At 42.0% G+C, this 24,196-nt stretch overlaps 1 protein-coding gene and 1 long non-coding RNA gene across 9 annotated transcripts in view; one reads left to right on the top strand and one right to left on the bottom strand.

The window, feature by feature from the left end:
• Positions 1–24,196, top strand: part of ST6GAL1 (ST6 beta-galactoside alpha-2,6-sialyltransferase 1) — a 122,219-nt gene that overhangs the window by 60,346 nt on the left and 37,677 nt on the right. The gene's annotated exons all lie outside the window — the stretch shown is intronic.
• Positions 12,062–24,127, bottom strand: LOC110221207 (uncharacterized). The gene is made up of 3 exons (XR_002328052.2): positions 23,979–24,127; positions 18,022–18,144; positions 12,062–12,150 (listed from the first exon to the last, which is right to left on the bottom strand). It is a non-coding gene; the product is annotated as an uncharacterized LOC110221207 (long non-coding RNA).

Raw genomic sequence — 24,196 nt, 5'->3', positions numbered from 1 at the left:
TTCCTGTCTATTATGCCAAGCTATCTCACTTTTCAGAGAGTATTAAAGAAAAAAAAAATCCCACTACTTAATGGGGCAAGAAGTTTTTAGCTGGTAGAGTCCTTTCTTTTTGAATGAATTGGACTCCTGAGAGTTGCGTATTATCCACTTATTCCAGAAAGCAATAGTGAAGCCTCAGCAGGTGTGTTGCTGATCCCTTGATGCCCCTTTAAAAATTCTAGGGGATCCCACAGAGTTGTCACTCACAGACATCGTTAGTAATAGGTTGTCAGCAGGCTCATTTCCTTGGTTTTCTCCTTTGTCACTTGAACTTCTATCAGTCATATTTGAGGAAGGAAAAACTAAATGGAACTCTAGTTGACTTTTTTTTCATGCTCCTCTAAGTTTTATTATCACCTTGGTATTTCTTGAGTCAGCCAGTTCTTAGAAGCCAAAGGCTTTGGTATGTCCTAAAGTTAGGAAGATTATTGATCAGAACGCTTGAGTTTCCTGGCCAGGAGAGAGGAAGATAGCTCTAGGCTGCTCCAGTGAGCAGAGGGAGGCTCATCAGTCCTTTCCTAATTTGGTTTTGCGTGACTTCAGTTGAAAGTTAGCCCTTAAAAGAGGGTAAGGGTGAAGGGAAAGTAGCGAATTCTAACTTCACACTACATTATAAATGAGCAGTCATCAAAACTATCTGGTCCTGGTTAAAAAAATAGAGGAGGTCAGTGAAACAGACCGGAGAAGGGAGAATCCAAAACAATAGAAGTCAATAAACTGGAAAATGCAATTGACTTCGAAAAAGAATTCCCCCCCAAAATTAAAAAAAAATAAGAAAAACAAGAAAAAGAATTCCCTCCGTGATGAAAACTGCCGGGAAAGCTGAAAAGTAGTTTAGCAGAAATCAGGCTTCATCCTGCACCTTACACCACACTCCACAATCCCTTCTAAATGGAGACATGACTTTAATATTAAAGATCAGACTGTTAGAAATTGGAGGAACAGATCATATGCTTTGGACAGCTTTGAGCGGGAGATGTATTCTTAACCAAACAAGAGGTGGAGGTAATTACAAAGACAAAATACATAAAACTGAAAAGCTTCTGCATAGACCCAAGTAACGCACCTCAGAGAAGAAGGGGAGCATCTGAATAGGAAAACATCTTTGTGTTCAATTTCTCTGATAAAGGTTTGGTATTGAAGATATATAAGCAATTAATGTGTGTGTGTGTGTGTGTGTGTGTGTGTGTGTGTGTGTGTGTGTATGACCAAAGCCATTTCCCAATAGATAGGTGGTCAAAGGATATAACTAATAGGAAGGAGAAAAAGAGAGAGAGAGAAGGTGGGGAGAGAGGGAGAAGGAAAAAAGGAAAGAAAGAATCACCACTTAAAATTAATGCTTTGTCTCTTGGCCCCTACAGCAGGGGAAGTGCCCCTTTAAAAATTGGTCACAGGCCATTGGATAGAGCACAGGTGAATAAACAGAATGGCTCGACTCATTCAGTAGGTGATCCAGGGTAGGAGATTGATTGTGCAGTTCTGAGGTAGTGCTTCAGGTAAGACCAGGTCCATGGGTGTGTTGCCTAGGGCTCTTGGCAGGGAGAAGAGTTGGGAAATGTTAGGGAAATGGAGAACTTAGGGACCAACAAAGAAATGTGGTTAAGACTTGCAGATTGTGAGCATGCCTTCTCAACCCAAAGGGAATCAGAACAGATATAAAGGGGGATTGTCTTGTATTAACAGAATTGGCTGTGGGTGAGAATCAGAGTTCAGATATCAGAGGCTATGAAATGAAACAATACTGGGGCATACGATTTCAATTTCCTCCCTCCCTCCCTTTTCTTCCTCCCATTCTTTCTTCTCTCCCACCCTCCCATTCTTTCTTCTTTCCCATCTCCTCCCTCCCTTCTCTTCCTCCTACCTTCTCACGAAGGGGAAAAGCATTTCACTATTCTGACCAGCACAGCCAAGTTTGACAATATACACAATGATCTTTCTACACCTATAGTCTGCCACCTCCACGAAGAAGGGTGGGAGATTCATATCCTCCTCCTTTCTTTGGGGCCAAGCTTGATCATTATAATGCAGCTAGGAGACAGTTTTTCTGTTATGGAGGAGACTGGTTCTCAGATCCTTGTATTCCTATGTCTGGGCTTAATTTAAAACTGATAGGTCATGGGCTTCCTATAGGAACCCCTTTTCCTCCTTCTATTGTATCAGCCCCCCCCATCTTTGTGGTTGTTTTTGTTTTTGGAAGTGACTTCTGGTGCTTGCTATTTAGTGTTAACTGAATTATTTTGTGTGACATATGGGACTTTGTCTTGTTCCTCTCATAGTATTACTCCCTTCTCCTGTGATCACTGGCCAGTAGCTCCCCAGGGACTGATGAGACCAAGTAGAGGCTTAGATTGCATTTGTATCTGTTTTGGCAATCAGTAATAATCCAATAAAACAGGCATCTGCAGAATAAGCGCATTCAGATTGTACATTGCTAATCTACTGATCTTTCTGGGCTTTGGGCACTAGAATCTGTCTGAAACAGCATGGGTACAGCCTGCTCATTTCTGGGTGAGAGCCACAGGTGATAAGAAGTAGGAGGGACAAACATTTCAAAGGTCCTGTTGAACTGGTTTTTTAATTAGAATGCCAGATTTTTATGACCAGGTGGTAGGTTGAAGGTCAGGACCAGAGAGATGTCATTATACTGGGTAAAAATGGTAGAAAAAGGAAACTATTCTTATTAATAAAGGAAGGAAACAAAAAAAATTAGTGCTTAACTTATAGAAGTATGCTGCAAAAAGTTGCCTTGTTATCTGCAGGGAACATGTGGAGACAGATCTAACTGGGTGATGAAAGCATTGTTACGCCCGAGCGTGTGGGTATTATCTCCATGGAAGTTATCAGGCAGCAGCAGGCAAGCCTCTGGCCCTGGTGCTGACGTGGCCTTTGGTGAGCCATGGAAAAGATGGGTAGCCTTAGTGGACATTCAGCGGGGTGCCCGTTTCTGAGCCACAGATAAACAAATCAAGCAGCTGCTCTGAGTGAGGGCTGTGAAGACAGAATGGCAAACCTAACTCTCCATGCCACAGCACAGGGAGGCACAGACTTTCAGAACCATTCTGTGATGGTTACACTGGCCCTTCGGGTATATTCAGAGCAGAGAGAGACACTTGCAGGGCTAACTCATTGCCTAATGGTTGCTGTCCTCACAGTAGTCGATGACACAGTCACAGAATTGGAGAACCGCCATGCTAGAAGGTTATGTTGAGCCCATACAGGACCAAGATTCCCTCTGTGGAGTTGCAGCATGACATAGTGAATAGAGAGTTGTCTTCTTAGCCAGAAAGACTCTGGTTCAAACCCTGCTTCTGATATATACTGGCAGTGTGACTCTGGGCAAGTCATTTAACTTCTTGGTGTCAGGTAACTTCAGGTAACTCTTTTTTGTTTTGTTTTGTTTTGTTTTTGCTTTTTGGTGAGGCAGTTGGGGTTAAGTGACTTGCCCAGGGTCACACAGCTAGTAAGTGTCAAGTGTCTGAGGCCGAATTTGAACTCAGGTCCTCCTTACTTCCAAGGCCAGAGCTCTGTCCACTGCCACCCCCAGGTAACTCTTTACAAAAGTTCTTATCAGTAGAAGGACCAGGCATGTCAAATGACACAAATTTTTTTTATTATAATTTTACTTTGGAATAAAATTTTTCGTCCTATCTCTATTTTTGTTACCTTATGGATTAGAAATATTTCCCTCAAGATAGTGCAAACAAACTGTTAAATTGGATAAATCAACTTAATCTTTTAAAAATGTATTAAGCTTGCTGTTGTACTTTCTACCTTGGCTATGTTTTATATTAGTTTTATGCTTCCTTCTTCCCTGTTTGTTAAAATGCGCTTGCCACATCTTAGGTGAGCTTCATGTATCCATTCGTTATCTCAAGTTGGCACAGAAAAAAGGGGGGGGATGCTTATGGTCTTGAAGCCATACATCCAGTGGATGGGACAGAAGGAATTCCCTTTATACCCCACCCCACAAGGGACTGTCCAGTCTTTGCTTGAAGACCTCCAGCAAGTAGGACCTACTGCTCCCAAGGCAGCCATCTATCTCACTTGGGCCAGTTTTTATTTATTTATTTGTCTGTTTATCTATTTATTTATTTCGTTTGTTAGTTAGCTAGCTAGCTAGCAATTAGGGTTAAGTGACTTGCCCAGAGTCACACAGCTAATAAGTGTCAAGTATTATGTGTCTGGGGCCGGATTTGAATTCAGGGGTGGTGCTCTATCCACTGCACCACCTAGCTGCCCCCTGGGGCAGTTCTTATTGTTTGGAAGTTTTCTCTGTATTGAGTGAAAAATTCTCTCTTGCCAACTTCTGACCCTTCCTGCTTCTACCCTTTGGTGCCAAGTATAATAAATTTCACTTGTCCTCTAGGTGACAGTCTTTCAAATGCTTGAAGACAGCTATCTTGTCTCCCCTGAGTCTTCTTCAGCCTAAACATCTCCAGCTCCTTCACCCAGGCCTTGTAGGGAATGATCTGGAGGTCCTTCTTCATCTTGTCTGCCTTCCTCTGGACCATTTTATCAATGCGCGTACTAAAAGGTGACCCCCCAGAATTGCATACCATAATCTGGATGTGGTTGGGTCAGGGGAGAACGCAGCAGGACCAGCACTGCCCTAGCCCTGGACCCTGTGCATCTTTTTAACGTGGCTTAATGTCGTGTAAGTTTTTGGAGGTTGCCCTGCCACACTGCTGACTATTGACCTTGTAGTTTGCTAGACAATACAGTGATGACTGATGGGGGTGGGGAAGGATAATGTTATCCTTCATCCTTTGATCTGACCCGACTGCTGTTGATCCAGGCTGAGCACGCTTCTGTATACCCAGCAGTGTGAAGTCCTTGTGTGAAATTCTGCTGGTTTTTGTGTCCTTTTAGGGTGCAAAGGTGAGAGTTAGCTTGTTGGCAAGTCATTCCTTAGGCAGAACCTTGAAGCACCATGTTTTAAGACCCTGCCCTTGCCCAGAGAAGTAGAATGTAAACTCCTAGAGGGTAGAGACTTTTGCATTTTGTCTTTGGCTCCCCAGTACCGGGCAAGCAAGATAAGTGTAATTTCTTTTTCACATGGCAGCACTTGCTCTATTGGAACATAACTGCCATGTCCCCAGGATAGTTCTCTGGGACACTCGAGGGAAAGCATTTGATTTTTTTTCTTTTAAAAACCAGTCTCCAGGGGCAGCTAGGTGGTGCAGCGGATAGAGCACCGGCCCTGAAGTCAGGAAGACCTGAGTTCAAATCCGGCCTCAGACCAAACACTTGACATTTCCTAGCTGTGTGACCCTGGGCAAGTCACTTAACCCCAGTTGCCTAAAAGCAAAAACAAAAAAAACAAAAACAAAAACCCTAAAAAAACCAGTCTCCACATAGCTACATACCTGGAGGTCCCAGATTCAGAAAGTGGGTGTTTATTCTCATTTTCTTTGCACGCTTGAGAGTGGGGGAGCACCAGATGTCATAAAATTTGTCTTGCGTCAGACCAAGTGAAGAAGTTTGGCAGTTACATTTGAAGACAGTCCCTACTAAAATTCAGTTTGGTCCAGGAATTGAGTCCCTTGGACTGTAGACAGGAGCTGTTGTACAAATATGCTTTTGATTTCTATCAAAATTACAGCATTCCGTGTTGAGCAATATTTCCGTGGGCCTAGAAGTGGCACATGGAATTAACTCGTTTGAATTCATGTTGGTAGAAACTCAGAGAGGCTTGTGAAAATAGTGGCTTGGTTCCAACCCCAGACGGCCCTGTGATGTGGCAGGTTCCAGGGATTGGCTGCAGCCAGGTAGGCAGGATGCTGCCATAGGCCTGCCACAGTACCCAGCATGAGGGCACACTTGCCACCATGGCAGCCACGTAGGTAGCCTTCTTCCCTGCAGTGAGCAGTATCTTGTCCGTGCTGACATTTCATCGTTGCTCTGACACCTGATTTCCATTTTTCATTCATTAGCATAATTTCATTCATTTAGCATGATTCTCTATAAGAAACAAAACCCAGTGATCTGGAAGTTTTCCACTCTTCGTTTTGACTTCTTGTATTTTCAGTTTGACTGTTTTGTACTCAGGTGGGATCCCAGTCCACCTCCCACAGTCCACTTTTACTTCATTATATGAGAAATATGCCCTTACAAACCCAGACCATCATCACTTCTTTTATTTTTACGAGACACTAACATTTTCAGTGATGGCATTGTCAGCAGACACCAGAAGGCCGTTGGCCATGGTGCTAACTCAGTTGGGACCTCAGCGATGCCCTAAGCATAGAGGTGTCCCCATGATTCCCTTCCACGTGAAAGCTTTCCTGACCCCCCAGCTGCCAATGCTGCACCCTCCAACATTATCTTGTCATTATTTTTGAAATCTGTTTTGCGTCAGCGTGCACATTTGTCCATGCTGTCTTTGCCATTAGAATGTAAGCTTCTTGAGGGCAAGTACTTGTTTCCTTTTGGACTCTGTATCCCTAGTGCTTGGCACATAGTAGGTGTTTCATAAATGTTTGGAGATTGTCTGGAATTAAGAAAACTCTCACCTCCTTCTCTGAGACGTGTAGGTGCAGTAGAAAGACTGCTGACCTGGTTCTGCTGCTGTTTACCTGTGTGACTTTGGACAACTCTTTTTCCCCTGAGTCTCACTTCCTCATCTGTGAAGCGAGAGAATTGGGGTAGGTCGTGTGAAGGCCCTGGCAGTTTAGAATCTAGGATTCTTTTTTTTCTCTGTGCCTCGGTTTCCCCACCTGTAAAATGAAGGTGTTATTCCTTCTCTGATGACCTTCAAGATCCCCTTTCGCTCGAAATCTGTGATCCTAGGACCTGGGTTTGAATTCTGGCTCTGTTACCGCCTGTGCAACCTCGGAGAAGTCTCTTAGCTTCTCTGAGCCTGTTTCCTTTTCTGTAAAATGATGGGATTGGGTCAGATGATCTCAGTGGTCTCTCTCAGCTTTAAATAGATGATCCTTTGAGGTCGTGGAGGCAGAGAGGTGGGCTCCCACACAGAGCCACGGGGCCAGACAGCCTGGAGGGACATCGTTTGGAATTCACTTCCACAAACATAAGCCTCACGTCTTTGGCTCCTAAGGGTTAATTTAGAGGTTGCAGACCGGGCATTGCCCGAGGGCGCCCCGAGCTGGTGCAGCCTGAGCAGGCGGCCCTGGTGTCCCGGAGTCGAGTTCAGCGTGTTCTGCCCTGGGGCTGAAGAAGCTTCCTCCCTCCTCTGCAGTCGGAGTGTTTGTGCCATCTGTGCTCCCGAGAGCTAACAGCCAGCTGTTTGGTGTGTCCTGTCAGGAGCTGGAGGGAGCCAAGACCTTCTTCTGGACTCCCAGTGTTTCTGGCAGGTCAGTGGCTCAGGTCGGGGGTGATCTGCAGGCTGAGCCCTCCATCCCGAGGCCCCCTTTTATCTGCCCGTTCCGGTCACAGAGGAGCAGCCGAAGCCAAGGGGCCGTCCACGCTTAGCCACTTGGCTCCGGGGTGTTACTCTTGTTCCTTTGCTTTCCATTTGAGATCCAGTGGCTGGAAGTGCTGGAACTGCCTGTTTCTGCTGCGGTCTTCATGAGAGCCATCTGTAGGGCCTTCTGTTAGTCAGGCATTACACGAGTGTGTATTAAGCATCTGCTGTGTGCCATAGATTGTGCAAAGTGCTGTACATACAGTGACAGAAATGAAATCATCCCTGTCCACAAGGAGCTAGGTGGCATAGTGAATGGAGGGCCTGAGTTAATTCCTGCCTCAGACACCTACAGCTGTATGATCTTGACTTACTCAGGCTGTAAAATGGGGGTAATAATAGGGTTGTTGGGAAGATATTATAAAGTACTTTCCAGATCTCAATGCCCTATAGAAATGTAAGCTGTTATTGTCACTGTGAGTGCATATGTGCATGTATATTCAGAACAAATGTGAGATAATGCTACTGGCCACTGGGGAGATCATCAGGAAGAACTTTGTACAGAAAGAGGTCCAATGAGAATCAGGTTATTAGAGCTGGAAGAAACCTAAGAGCCCCCCCCCCTTTAAAGTGGCCCAGAAGGACACAGAAACCTGTCCCAAGGCACGGAGTAGCTAAGCTGGACCCTTCTTAAGTCTTGCCATCATGGGTGCCCTCCAGACATCTGCCTCTCTCTGCTCCCTATCCTGCCTTGGCTCCCTGTGCCCTCTACTCATGTATTTGGAGAGATGTCGTTTTCTTCTTGGGGTATTCCATATGCATGCCCTCCTGGAGGCGGTTGCCTGTTTTCTCATTCTCTTGCCTCCTTTCATAGCACCTCAGAGAAGGACATCTTTTCTTGGGATGTCCTTGCCCTGGTAGACGTCAGGCTCGAGGAGGAGCTGTCCCATGCAGATACCAGTCCCTATGCGTCAGTCAGGCTAGCTCTCATCGGAAGCCCAGGACACTATCAGTCTGACCAGGATGCACTAGTTTCCCCGATTCCTCTGCCCGTGAGGATCGATAACACCTAAACAGGACCTATTTCTCTCACAGTGGAAGGGTAATGGGAATCCAGAGTAGTGTTAAAACAGGGATGGTGACTCGATGGCTTTTGAACCTGGTCTTCAAGGGAGTAAGGAGGCTGATTTGGCAGATGGGTGGGCGAAGGGCACTTTAACTTGTGTATTTTACAGTACGAGAGGAAAAAGGGACTGGGGTAGGGAGGAGCATGAGCAAACGTAACCGAGGGTGACCCCCTGGATTTGGGGCCGGAGAGGTTGAATTGAAATCCCGGCTCTGCCGTTGACATCTGTGTGCCCCTGGCCAAGGCACATTTCTTCTCTGGGCCTCAGTCTCCTCATCTCTCAAATGAGGCAGTTGGACTCAGTGATCTCCACGAGCCCCTTCAAACTGTAAGTCAATGAACTCTTGATAGCCAGCAAATCCATGAAACTCAAGAAATGGCTCTCTTCCTCACTCAGTAGCCTTGTTTTCAATCCCAGATGTCATAGTTGGAGGGACTCGGACAAATTGGAATTGTAGCCAGTGGAGGACAGCCAGGAAAGTGACGAGTGTGGGAATCTGATCTTATAAAAATGGCCCAGAGAGCAAGGAAGAGATGTTTATTTTGGAGGGAAGGCAGCCTAACCAGAGCGGTGTCACTAACATGTGTCAGTATTCATTCAGTGCCTCCTTTGTGCCAGGCATGATGGTGGGCCCTGGGAATTCCATCTCTGCTCTCTCTTGAGGAGCTCACATTCTCCCAGGGGAAACAACATGTATGCAGAATCAATTGTAAGTCCACCGTAGTTTTGGGGGAGAGGTGCTCGAAGGTGGGGAATCAGGGAAAGGTAGGACTTGAACTCGGGTTCGATTAATCCACCAATAAACATGTATTGAACACCATTTGTTCCAAGCCCTGCGTCAAACAGCGGGGATATAAAAAAGAGGCAAAAGACTGTCTTGTTCTCCAGGAACTCACACTCTAATGAGGAAGGTAACGTGCAAGGAAATCTGTGCAAAACGAGCTGCATAGAAGTGGTAAATCATTAGTGGGGGAAGGCACTGGAATCAAGAGGGGGTGGGGAAAGCAGGAGGTTCCACAAGGCAGAAGCCAGCAGGAAGAGCGTTACAGACGCGGGCCCGGCATGCGCACAGGCAGGAGACGGGAGCATTGCGTTTGGCTCTTCTGCCCCTCTCGCTTTTCTTCCACATTCACTCAGTCATCAAGTTGTTGTCCTACCTCTACAATATCTCCTAGTCTGTACACTTCAGGAGGGCAGGGGTCACGTTCTTTGTCAGGTTATCTGTGCCCCACGGCACTCAGTACTCTGTGCTAGTAAGCTCTTAAGGTGTATTTACAGAGCACCTGTCCCTTATTCACTGAGGTAGGACCCTTGTGGGGGCAGAGCACTGTATGTCCTGCTGCACTTGATGAATGTGTTGGCCCCTGGGGCCTCCGAGCAGGAGGACCCCACCCCTAGACCGGAGCAGCAGCAAGGCCCCTCCTTCAGGGCCAGCCCCCAGCGACAGCCGCTGTTACGTTAGCAACCCAGCAGAAAGGCCTCAGCCCCGGGGCAGGCTGGCAGGGAGGCCCCACTCCCCGGGGCGGGCCGGCAGGGAGGCCCCACTCCCCGGGGCAGGCCGGCAGGGAGGCCCCACTCCCTGGGGCAGGCCAACAGGGAGGCCCCACTCCCTGGGGAAAGCCAGCAGCAAGACCCTGAGCGAAGCTTGGGACAGTGTAGGACCAGAGCTCGACTCTCACATAAATACACTGTCACAGAAAAAGGTAGGAAAAATGAGCAAAAACCAAATGAAAACCTTGACTATAGAAAGTTACTATGGTGACAGGATCAAGGTATAAACTTAGAAGAGGACAGTAGCGTCAAAATGGCTACATGGGAGCCTCAAAGGAAAATGTAATTTGGTCTCAGGCCGAAAAGGAATTTCTGGAAGAGCTTAAAAAAGATTTAAAAAAAAGCAAATTAGAGAAGTAGAAGAAAAACTGGGAAAGGAAATGAGAGCAGTGGAAAAGAATCATGAACAAAGAGTTGATAACATGGGAAAAGATAGACAAAAATTTACTGGGGAAAATAACTCCCTGAAAAATAGGATTGGCCAGATGGCCAATTATTGCTCTAGGTAACATTTCTAGCACAATGTTAAATAATAGAGATGATGACAGGCATGAGAAGCTCTGGAAAAGTTAGATATGGCGGATCTCTGGAGAAAATTGAATGGGAATAGAAAGGAATGTATATTTTTCCTAGCGGTACATGGCACCTACATAAAAATTGACCACGTATTAGCACATGAAAAACCTCACAGCCAAATGCAGTAATGCAGAAATAGTCAACGTATCCTTTTCAGATTATGATGCAATAAAAATACATTCAATAACAGGCAATGGAAAGAAAATTTAAAAATTAATTGGAAATTAAATAATCTAATCCTAAAAAAACTGAGTCAAAGAACAAATCATAGAAACAATTGATAATTTCATTAAAGAAAATGGCAACAATGAGACAGCATACAGAAATTTGTCAGGTGCAGCCAAAGCAGCACTTAGGGGGAATTTTATGTCTTTAATTGGTTACATCAATAAAATAGAGAAAAAGAAGATCAATGAATTGGGTATACAACTAAAAAAAACTAGAAAAAGAACAAATTAAAAATCCCCAATTAAACACCAAATTGGAAATGCTGAAAATCAAAGGAGAGATTAATAAAATTGAAAGTAAGAAAACCATTGAATAATAAATAAAACTAGAATCTGGTTTTATAAAAAAAAAACCCTAATAAAATAAGTAAACAGTTTGTTAATTTGATTTAAAAAAAAAGAAATAAAAAAGCCAGATTACTAGTATCAAAAATGAAAGGGGTGAATTCACCACCAATGAAGAGGAACTCAGTATAATTGGTAGGAACTATTTTGCCTAATTATATGCCAATAAATTTGACCATCTAAATGAAATGGATGAGTATCTACAAAAATATAAATTATCCAAATTAACAGAAGAAATAAAATGCTGGACCCGGTCTTCGAAAAAGAAATTGAATAAGCCATCAATGAACTTCCTAAGAAAAAATCCCCCGGGACCAAATGGATTCACAAGTGAATTCTACCAAACATTTGAAGGATGATTAATCTTACTACTGTATTAACTATTTGGGAAAGTAGGTGAAGATGGAGTCCTACCAAATTCTGTTTATGACAGAACCATAGTGCTGGATAGCGAAGTCAGGAAGAGGCAAAACAAAGAAAGAAAATTGTAGACCAATTTTCCTAGTGAATATTGGTGCAAAAATTTTAAATAAAATACTAGCTAAAAGATTATAGCAATACATCACAAGGATCACACACTGTGGCCAGGTGGGATTTACAGCAGGAATGCAGGGCTGGTTCAAATTAAACCATCAGTATAAGTGACCATGTCAATAACAAAGCTGGCAGAAGTCGTACGATTGTCTCAGTAGATGCAGAAAAGGCCTTTGAAAAAAAGACAGCACCTATTCCTATTAAAAACACTAGAGAGCAAAGGAATAAATGGAGCTTACCTTAAAATGATAAGTCATGTATTGTTGAAAACCAGCAGCAAGCATTATTTGTAATGGGGATAAGCTAGAAGCCTTCCCACTATTATCAGGGTGAAGCAAGGGATGCCCATTATCATCTCTGTTATTTCATATTGTGCTAGAAATGTTCGCTGTAGCAATAAAAGAAGAAAAAGAAATTAAAGAAATTAGAATAGGCAATGAGGAAACAAAGCTATCATTCTTTGCAGATGATATGATGGTATACTTAGAAAATCCTAGAGAATCAACTAAGAAACTACTTGAAATAACCAACAACTTTAGCAAAGTTGCAGGACACAAAACAAACCCACATAAATTACCAGCATTTCTATATATCACCAACAACATCCAGCAGCGAGAGATAGAAAGAAAAATTCCATTTAAAGGAATTGTAGACAATATAAAATACTTGGAGGTCTACCTGCCAAGACAAACCCGGGAACCATACGAACACAACAATAAAACGCTTTTCACAGAAATAGAGTCAGATCTAAACAATTAGGAAAATATTAATTGCTCATGGGCAGGCTGAGCCAATACAGTAAAAATGACAATTCTACCTAAGTTAATCTATTTATTTGGTGCCATATCGATCAAACTATTAAAAATTGTTTTATAAAGCGAGAAAACATAGTAACAGAATTCCTCTGGAAAACCAAAAGCTCAAGGATGTCAAGGGAATCAATGAAAAAAGTATAAAAGAAGGCAGGCTAGTCATATCAGGTCTCAAGCTGTCTTACAAAGCAGTCATTATCAAAACAGTCTCATCCTGGCTAAGAAATGGAGTGGTGGATCAGTAGACTATATTAGGTACAAATTACATTGTAGCAAATGATCATAGTAATCCAGTATATGATGAACTCAAAGATCCAAACTTTTGAAACAAAAACTCATTGTTTGACAAAAACTGCTGGGAAAACTGGAAAACAGCATGGCAGAAACTAGGTGTAGACCAACATCTTATACTGTATACTAAAATAAGGTCAAAATGGGTCTGTGATGTATACATAAAAGGTGGTAGTGCAAGCAAATTATAGAGAGCATGGAATAGTTTACCTTTCAGATTTATGGATAAGGGAATACTTTAAGACCAAAGAAGATATAGAGAGCATCACAGAATGTAAAATAAATAATTTTGATTATGTAAAATTTAAAAGGTTTTGCACAAACAAGACCAATGCAACCAAAATTACAAGGAAAGAAGAAAACTAGGGGGGAAATTGCAACAAGTATCTTTGGTAAAGGCCTCGTTTCTCAAGTATATAGAGAACTGAGTCAAATTTATAAAAAATACCGGTCATTCCCCAACTGATAAATGGTCGGAGGATATATACAGGCAGTTTTTAGACGAGGAAATCAGAGGTATCTATAGCCATATGAAAACGTGTTCTAAATTACTATTGAATAGAGAAATGAAAATTAAAACAACTCTGAGGCACCACCTCACACCTATCAGATTGGCTAATGTGACAGAAAAGGAAAATGATAAATGTTGGAGAAGATGTGGGGAAATTGGAACACTAATGCACCGTTGGTGGGGTTGGGAAATGATCCAGCCATTTTAGAAACAATTTGGAACTATGCCCAAAGGGCTATAAAAATGTGCGTGGCCTTTGATCCAGCAATAGCACTTCTAGGGCTGTATCCCAAAGAGATCATACAAATGGGAAAAGGACCCACATGTACAAAAATATTCATAGCGGCTCTTTTTGTGGTGGCAAAGAATTGGAAATTGAGAGGATGACCATCAATTGGGGAATGGCTGAGCAAGTCATGGTATGTGAATGTAACGGAATACTATTGTGCTATAAGAAATGGTGAACAGGCTGACTTCAGAAAAACCTGGAAGGACCTGTATGGTCTGATGCTGAGTGAAGTGAGCAGAACCAAGAGAACACTGTACATAATAACAGCCACGTTGTGTGACGACTAATATCGATAAACTGAACCCTTCTCAGCAATACGAGGATCTAAGACATCTCCAAAGGCCTTGTGACGGAAAATGCTATCTACATCCAAAGAACTCAAAACTTTAAATAAAAATGTGAAAAAAAATTAAAAGTGTGAAAATGGCAAAAAATAATAATTACTTTTTTTGCCTTATTTAATAGATTTAAGTATTTGGAGAGTTCTTCAGTGAAAGAGACGTCCATTTATTTGGCCTCGAAGAAGAAGCAGGACCAATGACTAGAAGTGACAGGGAGGACTTAACAACGATGTGATTTGTGCTAGAGTGGACCCAGCTACCTTGTGAGGTAGTGAGCTCTCTGTCTTTGGATGGGTTCCAACGGAGGTTGAGCGACAAATTCCAGGAATGCTCAGAGGGGATGCATGTACCAGGTGGGAGGCTGGGTGTGAGGACCCATGTCTACAGTGCCATCGGCAATAGCAGGTTTTTATCAAGGCCTTTGTTTGGCACACACTATTTGGTCATCTCATCACACACACGTCTTACCTCAGGAAGTGGATTGGAGTGACTAAAACAGAAATCTCCCTGAGAGGGCTAGTGAGCCACCAAGCAGTTGGGCCTCAGGTGTAGAAAAGCAAGGGAGTGGGGTGGGGCCAACCAGTGGTCAAGGACGGGGGCTTGTGTGCAACGAGCTTTGGTGACTGAATAGTGAGGTGGCCGCCATGTTAGCCATATTCTTGTGGTCTGGGATCCTTCTTCTGTTGGCCAGACTTTTGACCCGTCCCACCTTGGCAGGTGCAGGAGTGGGGGTATCACGAAGAAGCAGCACACACCGCTGATGCTGCCATCCGCGTGACTGACGGTGGGCAAGTTGCTTCATCTTCACGGCCCAGCTTCCTGGTGTGGGTTAGATGGACTCTGAGGTCACTTCCGGCTCTGGATCCTATGGTCCCACGTTTAGATGTCCTGTCAGTCAGTCAGTCAGTCAGTGAACAGTTTATGAGGTGCTTACCGTGTCTGCGGGCGGCTAGGTGGAGAAGTGAATAGGGCACTGGGCTTGGAATCAGGAGGACAGCCCTGGCCTCAGACACTCGCCAACTGGGTGACCCTGGGCAAGTCGCTTCACCCGGTTTGCCTCAGTTTCCTTGTCTGTCAAACAAGCTGAAGAAGGAAATGGCCAACCCCTCCAGTATCACTGCCAAGAAAGCCCCAAATGGGGTCATGAGGAGTCAGACACAGCTGAAACAACTCAGCGCATGCTCTGCTAAATACTGGGGTTACACAAGGAGGCAAAAGACAGCCCTGCTCTCAAGGACCTCTCAGTCCAATGGGGCTGTGCAGCATCCTCGGGAAGATGCTAATGTGATGGCTGTGATCATTTCCCAAGTGGAATCCAGCGTTCTCATCTCCCGCTTATCTCATCGTCTGTCTGCGATGCTTACAGTCTAGATGGAGGCGGGTAAACTCAACGAGCTGGCCGTCCAGTGACATGGCGCGACCTGGGGAGTCTGTGTTCTTCATTCACTTGGTCTTTCTTATGTGAGTTTTCTCCCCCCTGCCCTGTCCCATCACTACATGTTTATCTTGTATAAATCCTTCATGTACTTCTCTGGGTAAATGTTGCACCGTCTCCTTAAAATGTAAGCTTCTTGCGAGCAGGAAGTCATTCACTTCTATCTTTGCATCCCCGGTACCTGAAACATTATAAGTGCTTAATAAATGCTTGTGGGGGAGTTGATTGGACTGCTGTTGACCTGTCCCTTTGGGTCAGGGAGAGTGCCTTGGGTCTTGTGGGCCCACCACACCAGAGCCTCTCGTTATTAAGGAATCCCTCTACTCTGTGTGTGTGTGTGTGTGTGTATACCTGTGCCTGTGGGTGGGTGGGTGGGTGTATACATGTGCCTGTGGGTGTAGGGCATCCTCCGTGACACGGTGAGCCTTTACGTCCCCGCTGCTTTGCTTAATATTGTGAGATATACTCCATTTGGACCCCTACTCTATTCCACTCAGTGTTAATCAGTTGGATATTTTACATAAATCATATAGAGATAGATAGGTTCTTATCATGGGTCTCGAACTTTAACATAATGTTCACTACTGGTTTACCACGTTATGAGGCTCATTTGCGGAACTCCAAGAATGCTGACAAAGATGTCTCCATCCTGTTTTGCTCAAATTCCACGTCCGGACCCAGCGTGGGAGGGATGCCCCGATGCTTTGGAAAGGCATCCGACTTGTCTTTGTGCCCAGTGTGAGCGGGTGTCTGTGGAGCTGCCCCATGATTCACCCAGCCTGTGACCCTCCTGCTGATCAGACGTTTTTGGCCCTCAAGAGCAAGGTCTGTCAACCCATGAGATTCTTTATTTCAGCATGCCCCTTTTGCGTGTTTGGGTGTTAAACCCTATCAAAATGAGGTCCTGGAAGAAGAGGACATCTCAGATTGTGGTTCATCAGAGGGGACTGGGGACCTTTGACCAGAGTGCCGTTGGCCTGGAGCTCTGCTTCAGTGATTTTTCTTGCCGATCGGGCCGTTCTGATCCCCACAATGCTAATGCTCGGGATTGGTTGAGTCAAGCTGACTCCATTGTCTTGTCTCTGCTGGAGTCTTGTATGATTGGAATCTGTAGAGAGGCTTCGCCTTGCGTGGTGTTTGATGGCTGCTCCCCTGTGTGTCATTGTCACGTGAGGCAGATCAGCTCGCAGTCTCCTCGGCACGTTTTCCCCGCTAGCTTGTGTTCAGCAATGACCTTCTTGACTGACGATGGCGTGTTTGTTAAGGAAATCTAAATGTTGCTGGCTCTGTGATTACCAGGCTCTTTCTGTCTGGGTCCCTGCCATGGACTGTTTTACTTCAACGAAACCTCCCTGGCAAATCATCAAATTCACTTTTGTCCATTTCCTGCTTTGGGGCGGCAGCAGTGTTCCAGCAGATCAGATTAGCGATGCCTGGATTCCTCCTCATTGCCATTTGACTTTGCCTCCTGTTCTCACCAGTTGAAGATCCACGGACAAATTGTAGGAGCTGGAAGGGCGATTAGAGGCCAGCTCTGTTTGTCTGACTCAGTGATGAGATGATTAAGTTGCCTTTGACAGGCCCTTGGGGCCCATGATGATGGCAGTGCAGTCGCCTTGCCCATCTGTTTTGTCTGTGTTGCTGGTCCTTTTATGGTTTCATTTGTATCAAGAAGAGTAAAGTTAATGCTGGCCAATTTCTCCAGGATAGTGACTCGTTGGTCAGTGGACAAAAGTTGCCCAGTGTCGCTACCAGGAGTTAAATTGTGGTTTGTAGATGGCCCAGAAACTCTTCGATTCTTAGCCCCCTTTGTCATTTCTTCCTTATTTCAGACTCACCCACCTAGTCCAATACACATTCAGACAACACTCTTCCATACAACTTGCCTGCTAAAAGGTTTGATCTGTCAGTTAATCGACAGGGAGTTTAGTAGGGAGAATGCAGAGAAAGGTACCCACCATCCCTCTCTTCAAGGAGCTCGCATGGGAGAGAGAATGTGTAATAAATCAGTACATGCAGGATACACGGATGGTGATCTAAGATAGAAACATTTGAGCAGGTGTGTGTGTGTGTGGTGGGGTATATGCCCAAGACCTCTGTGTTGTGGTGTGGTATTGGGGATGGGAACACCATTCCAGTGAGGGAGACGGAAGGATGCTAGAAAGGGGAGACCCCTGTCCCCAGCTTCCCCATCCCAAGTGAGCTTGGGCCTTTTGGAATTCCTGCAGCACTTAACTGTCTATGTCATCACTTTGTGATTTGGCATATCCTGCCCTGTGTTGTCTCTCTTTGTCTCTTTACATCCCAGGGAAAGTGAGACCCAGGGATAGGAAGTGACTAGTACAAAATTACAGATGTGAGAAGTGTCAGAGGTTGGATTTGAAGCCCTGACTCCAGAGTCCCTATACCACAATAGGAAACTAAGTGACTAGCCTAGGGTCACTAGTTGTTGCCCGCCACCAGATAGTACACCAAACGGAAAGGCGTGAAATAAGACATGAAGTGGGACCAGGCGGAGCAGAAAACTGACTCCGTTTGTTTTTCTGAGGGTACAGGATATATAGAGAAAATCCATCCTACCTTCAAAGAGCCTTCCCCGTGAGGCACTCCCGAAAACATCTGCTGGAGGATGTGATAACATACATTTCCTCCTTATCAGAGTTCCTAGATAGAGTTGTAAATTCCAAGGCTCTTTCCTGGCTCCTGTATAGAGGAGTGAATATGTAAATCTGAGGTTCAAAGAGTGAGAAGGAATGTCTGAGGAACCTCCTAACAGGGAGAGATTGGAGAGCCTGTACCTCTTAATTATTGAGCCCTTTTGGGTAAAAGCCTTTTTTTGGGCAAAGGTCAAACTCTGTCCTGGATCTTAAACCCATATCAGACTCTTAAGATCGGCCCTCTACAAGCTCCTCCCTTTACGAATTAGCAAGCAGCTTGAGGCGGTAAACACTGTGATCCTTGATTTAATTAAGGTAACAATACAGGGGATAATAACACTGCCCAAGAAAATGCATGAAGTAACAAGGCAGGTAAATTCTTAAATATATTGATCGCACTTAATTTCTCTAAGATCTCTACAGCCAGATTTTTTGGGTTGGCCCCCAGGGAATGACTGTCTGCAATCTCCTGGGTGGTATTTAGAATTGTGCCAGGCCCCCAATAGGCAGGCACTTGTCTTGTATTAGGATCTAAAGCATCATAGGGTAGCAGGATAATGTAAATATGTGAATATCTGTAATCACATTACAATAGCAACCTTGTTTTCAAGGGTTCTAACTTATCTGCTAAATACAATACTGATTGTTCTAATAAATTGACTTTATACAATGTATCAATAGCTTCTTGTGCATTAAGTACTAAACATATTTTTTGCTAAGTCATATACAAATTATGCAGTTTAGATTTCAGATTGTAGCATAATAGATGAAACAGCAGTAGATACAATAAAAGAAGCAACAATGATTAAACCAATAATAAGGAGACAAATAAATTGTTTGATTGACTTAAGGAGGAAGTAATAATTTGAAGAACATGTTCACCAGAATTCTGAAACTATTCATGTAAAACGTTGGTAGGGAAAATAGCAAACGATGATTGTTCTACCAGAATAGTCATTATTATCAATACATTGTTTGAGAGTACAATTGACACAAGTAACATACTATTCAAAAGTAGTATTAGATTGAATAAAAGTTACATATCCATGAGACAAACTGGTATTAAAAACTGATGTAACAAGGAAAAAACAGGATTCAATATTGTTGCTAAATTTTGAAAAACATATAGGTGTCCTGGATGCTAGAGATCTGAGGGTAATTGCGATCTTGACTTTATCCTGGAGATAGGGATCTTCTTGTCTTCCGAATATACAGGTGTTGTTAGTGTACGTATAGTCCCAATTTGTCCATATACATGAGAGGCTGCATCCAGGGTGGAAAAGGAAAAAGAAGTCCAGTGCTGAGCAGTCTGTACATTACACACTTGAGCAGAAAGTAAAGCTACTATTGCTAAAAATACAAGTTCAGGAGTCTTTTATCACTCAATGAGAGGGAGCTTTCACTGGACCCCGTGTGGAAAGGCAACTTGTCACTGTAGATTGGCTCCTTCTGCGCTTTCCCTGAATTCTTATACTCTGTATTCAAGCTGTGAGTTGTTACACATGCTGTGACATCTTTTTCTGGTATCCGGACAGGTTTATCAAAGTTTTCTGAAAAAATATGTAAGCACACCCTTGTCCCCTTGTTAGTAATGGATCCGGGCCTCTGGATGTTTTTAGGCTGGATTGTACTCATCTTTGTTAATATTTAGAAAATTAATAGCCAATTATAAAAATTAATAGCCAGTTGTCAAAAAGTAATAACCAATTATCAATGAGGGGTAGTAGCCCAGATTCCCCCCTCTTTTTTTTTTAAAGAATAATTTAAACATCTTTGTTTTTAATTATATAGAATGTTTCTGATCAGAGAAATGTTATAAAAAGCATAAAAGGAAGAAAATGTTTTGCTAATGGAAGCTCCTCAGGAGCATTATCTGTTTTGATTTGTTTAAGTACACTCATAACTGTGAAGGCTTGTAAAATATGATTGATCACATATTTAATTGTACCACTTGTTTGTAAAGTGGCAAAAATGAAAGAAGAAAAAGTATCCATTATAACATGAATATAAGAAAGCTTTTCAAAAGAAGGCACATAGGTGCATATAGGTCACATCCAATTGTCAGATATGTTTGGGAGAAAAGCCTCTTGATACATTTGAAACAGGCTGTTAATTAAAAAATAATCATTATTCTTTATACTATGTTTCTAATACTGTAGGAGTTTATTCAAAAATAGTCACAAAATGTTTTCTTCTCTACAGTTAAGGTTGTTGTATTGGCAGAATATAGTTAATAAAAGGCTCAATAAAAGCTTAATAAAAGTTAAGTGGCAGCATTGTAGTTAAGAATCAATAATGGCATTGCTTTCAGTATATAATTGTGTATCAGTAATACATTTTAACGTTGCAGTCTCTATATTTTGAGAGACATAAACAGATTACTTGTTATCAGAAACAACATTAATAGGCTCATAATATCTTGCTATACCTGTACTTAACCCATCGATGAATGTCATGGGTGCTGAAGGAATGGGGTTAAATCTAACAATCTTTTTGAAATACCTATGAATAATTAGTAAAAAAAGGTTAATATCTTAAGAAATGGTAAGTAATTATCAAAATCAATATGACCAGAAAAAATAGTAATAGCAATTTGCCATTTCTTTAAGAGGAAACAAGAGTGTCTATTTGCCTTTTATTATAAGGTTAATTAATAACAGAAAGTAAATTTCCTGTAAGTGAAAAATTGTAGGGGACCTGGAGTACTAAGAATAGCACCTGGTACCTCTTCATTTAAAAAAATATGGGTGAGTTGAGCTTCAGGAATTTTTCTGTTTGACTAAATAAAGCTCCTTTTTTGCTTCAGGAGTTAATGTCCTAGGGGAATTTAGATTAGGATCTCCTCTAAATGTAAAAAAGAAATTAGCCAGTTGTTCTGTAGTAATTTGGAATGATGGTCAAAACTAATTAGTATCCTCTAAAAGTTTCTGAAAATTCATTAAATGCTTCACTGTTATTTTGGTAACTATATGACCTAGGTAGGAAAATGGAGATTTTTCTTACTTTTTCTTGGGCTATAATAAGCCCATATTCTTGTAAAGCTAAGTGAGGCTGAGGAAATAAATGTGTGAGTTTTCAGTGGAACAACTACAAAGTATGTCACTATATAGTGTATTATTTTTGCATTGAAAAATTTTTTTTATTTGGTTGTATAGCTTTATTAACAAAATTTTGACACATTGTAGGGCTGTTTTTCATGCCTTGAGGAAGGACTTTCTATTGAAACCTGGTTGCAGGGTGTTCTGCATTAACACTGGGTATAAAGCAAAACAACATTTGTCAGCTTCTTACAGTGGAATAGTAAAAAAGCAGTCTTTTAAATCAATAACTATCAAAGGCTAGGAAACAGAATTCATAATGGGTGAAGGGAGACTTCATTAAATAGCTGAGAGGTCACAAAGCATCCTCTATTTCGCTGACTTCATTTTAATAACAAAAACAGGTGAATTCCAAGGATTTGTAAAGAATTCTGTATGTCCTTTTAAAAGTCTTGCTCAACTAATTGCTTTACTGTAAAAAGCTTCCTTTTTGTCAAAAGCCACTGTTTCACCCAAACTAACGAACAGCTTCCCTTAGATGTAAACTATCTTGCCCCCACAAATTAAAGGGAATTAATTGAGTTTCAGCTATCTATTATTCTACTTAGTTTAAATTCATCTTAAAATAATTGATTAGTGGTGATCTACTAGGCAGGCTAAAGTTAATTAATATCTTTAAGAGTTTTTAAAGAATCTTGCCTATTTTGTAATATTTTGGGGGTCTAATTGTAGACTGTGAAACAATATGTCTAAAATAAGCAAAGGGTGGTTTCTTTTGTGCCTTATCAGGAGTAATTATAAATCTTTGAGACTGAAGAGCTTGTTAAAGCTCACACATTAATAAGGAAAGTTCGCTAAGTTTATCATCCATATAATAAATTATTTTTGTCTGGGAATATTTTTGCCCAACAGGTTTAATAGTGTTATGAACAAAATTTTTGCACATGGTGGAAAGCATTCCTTAATAGGAAAACTTCAAATACTAATTTAATAGAGATGACTATACCCAAATTAAACTCAAAACAAAATTAGTTATAGTCCTAAGAGTCTTTTACCTTAAGCAGTAAGTTTCACTAATCATGGCTTAAAGCCAGACATAGTTAATTTTACTCCTGTGGAGTTGTAATAAGTAACAAAGATTTACCATGAGTCACATACATAAGAGATTTCACTTAACATCTTTCTTTCTCAAATTTAAACTTTTTCTGGTAAAAAAGCCAATTATTAGAAATCATTTCATATAGTTGCAGCTTCTCAGCAAGCTAAATTAATTGTTTAGGAACTGCATGATCCTAACAAGTTTTCTCTCTCTCTCTCTCTCTCTCTCTCTCTCACTCTCTCTCTCTCTCTCTCTCTTTTTTTTTCAGGCAGATGACCTTGCCCACAACAATAATTCCAGGAGCCCTGGCAAATTTACAAAGTAGAGGAATTGCCTTGTGCCCCTCCTTTTCACTCATAAGTAATTAAAAATTCTAGATTTTAACATTAAAACAGTAACTTCAAATAACTTAATTAACAATCTGGTAATTTTCATAAGTGATAGTCAAATTGTTTTAACTATCAGCTGTTCTTTAATTACAGGTAAAGATGGAAATACCTGACTTTCTAATTGACAGTTATAAAACATTACAAAGCAAGATTAACCAGACTTGATAAAATAATTTAGCTGGTTTTTACACAGCTTTCCCACTGTCTTTCAGTCTTTTTTAATTCACATTTTAATAACATCTTAATTATTGAAAATTGTTTGACATAACACAGAACAATACAAAAGTTTACCAATTTGTAATGAGACTAGATTTTTAAAATTTGAAACAAGCATATTGCTAATGTGAATGAACTAAATTATCTTTAGATTGTGTTCCAATACTTAAAAACTTTTCTTTTTGAATTGGAGAGGAAAACTCCTCCTTATCTTCTCCTTCTTTCTCCCCCACCCCAACCTGGCCAGGATTGGAATTCGAGAGAAAGGAAGAGAATATTTTTCAACATAATCTTTCAATCTTACACCCAAAGCTTTGGCCAGGGCTTTAGAATGCAAAAAAGAAAGAGAATTTTTTCCTAACAATTCTCAAAAAGTTTCAAAACCTTTTTACTTTCAAAACCTCTAATCACACTGTGCAAATAAATTATACCTTCCTTAAGCTTACTATACATACCCCTCTCTCCTACATGCTTAAACTTATTTGCCTAACTAATTTTAAGTCCATGGGCACTTCTTCCTCTCTGCTTTCTGCCCTTTGTATCTCCTTTTCTAACAAGCCCTTGCATTTACATTTTCTCCCAGGCAGTTGTTTAACTGAAGGTAGATGTACACCTTTCTGTTACTCAGGGGAATGCACATCTCTCTGTTGTTTAACAGAATCTTCAGCTATGCTCAACTGTTCCTCAAAGGCCTTGTGTGTTTCTTCTTCCTCTTCTGTTCCTGCCCTCTTATCTACCCGAATCACTTTCTCAGCTACTAGTAGTTGCTTGCCTACAATCTCCCATTTCTCTAAATCAGTTGTTCCTTCTTGTGGAAACCATGGGCAGCATTTTTCTACACTTTCTAAAAATTCCTGTAGCTGACTGTTTGGAATAACTAAACCTCTTTCTTTCACTGTTTTCTTTAGTAAACTTAGGTAATAATCTCTATCTGTTTTTCCACTTTGTACCTGACCCATACTTTTGAATCTTAAGGGCTCCTCTTGAGACCGACAGTATGTATGTGGGCCTTTCCAAAGCGACACTATTTCTTATGCTCTAAGTACCGAGCCAGTTTCTAAACTTTCTAATCAGTTTCTTGTAATTTATAATCTCCCACGTAAGCCTGGTGATTTTTTTTCCCCTTCGTTCCCTTTACCTTAGTACCACAGCGTCCAGCCACTTCAGGACCTTGTTTTCTGGCACAGTAGCCCGGCGAGGATTTTTTTCTTTCCTCTGGAGCGTCCAATTTCTCAGACTCTTTGTCCCTGTTTGGGCGCCATTTGTTGCCCGCCACCAGATAGTACACCGAATGGAAAGGCGTGAAATAAGACATGAAGTGGGACCAGGCGGAGCAGAAAACTGACTCTGTTTATT

Source organism: Phascolarctos cinereus, unplaced genomic scaffold (assembly GCF_003287225.1).
Source record: "Phascolarctos cinereus isolate Bilbo 61053 unplaced genomic scaffold, phaCin_HiC Scaffold_5;HRSCAF=322, whole genome shotgun sequence".
Classification (NCBI taxonomy): Eukaryota; Metazoa; Chordata; class Mammalia; order Diprotodontia; family Phascolarctidae; genus Phascolarctos; species Phascolarctos cinereus.
The sequence above is the reverse complement of the archived record's forward strand: the minus strand, read 5'-3'. Positions and strand labels throughout refer to the sequence as shown.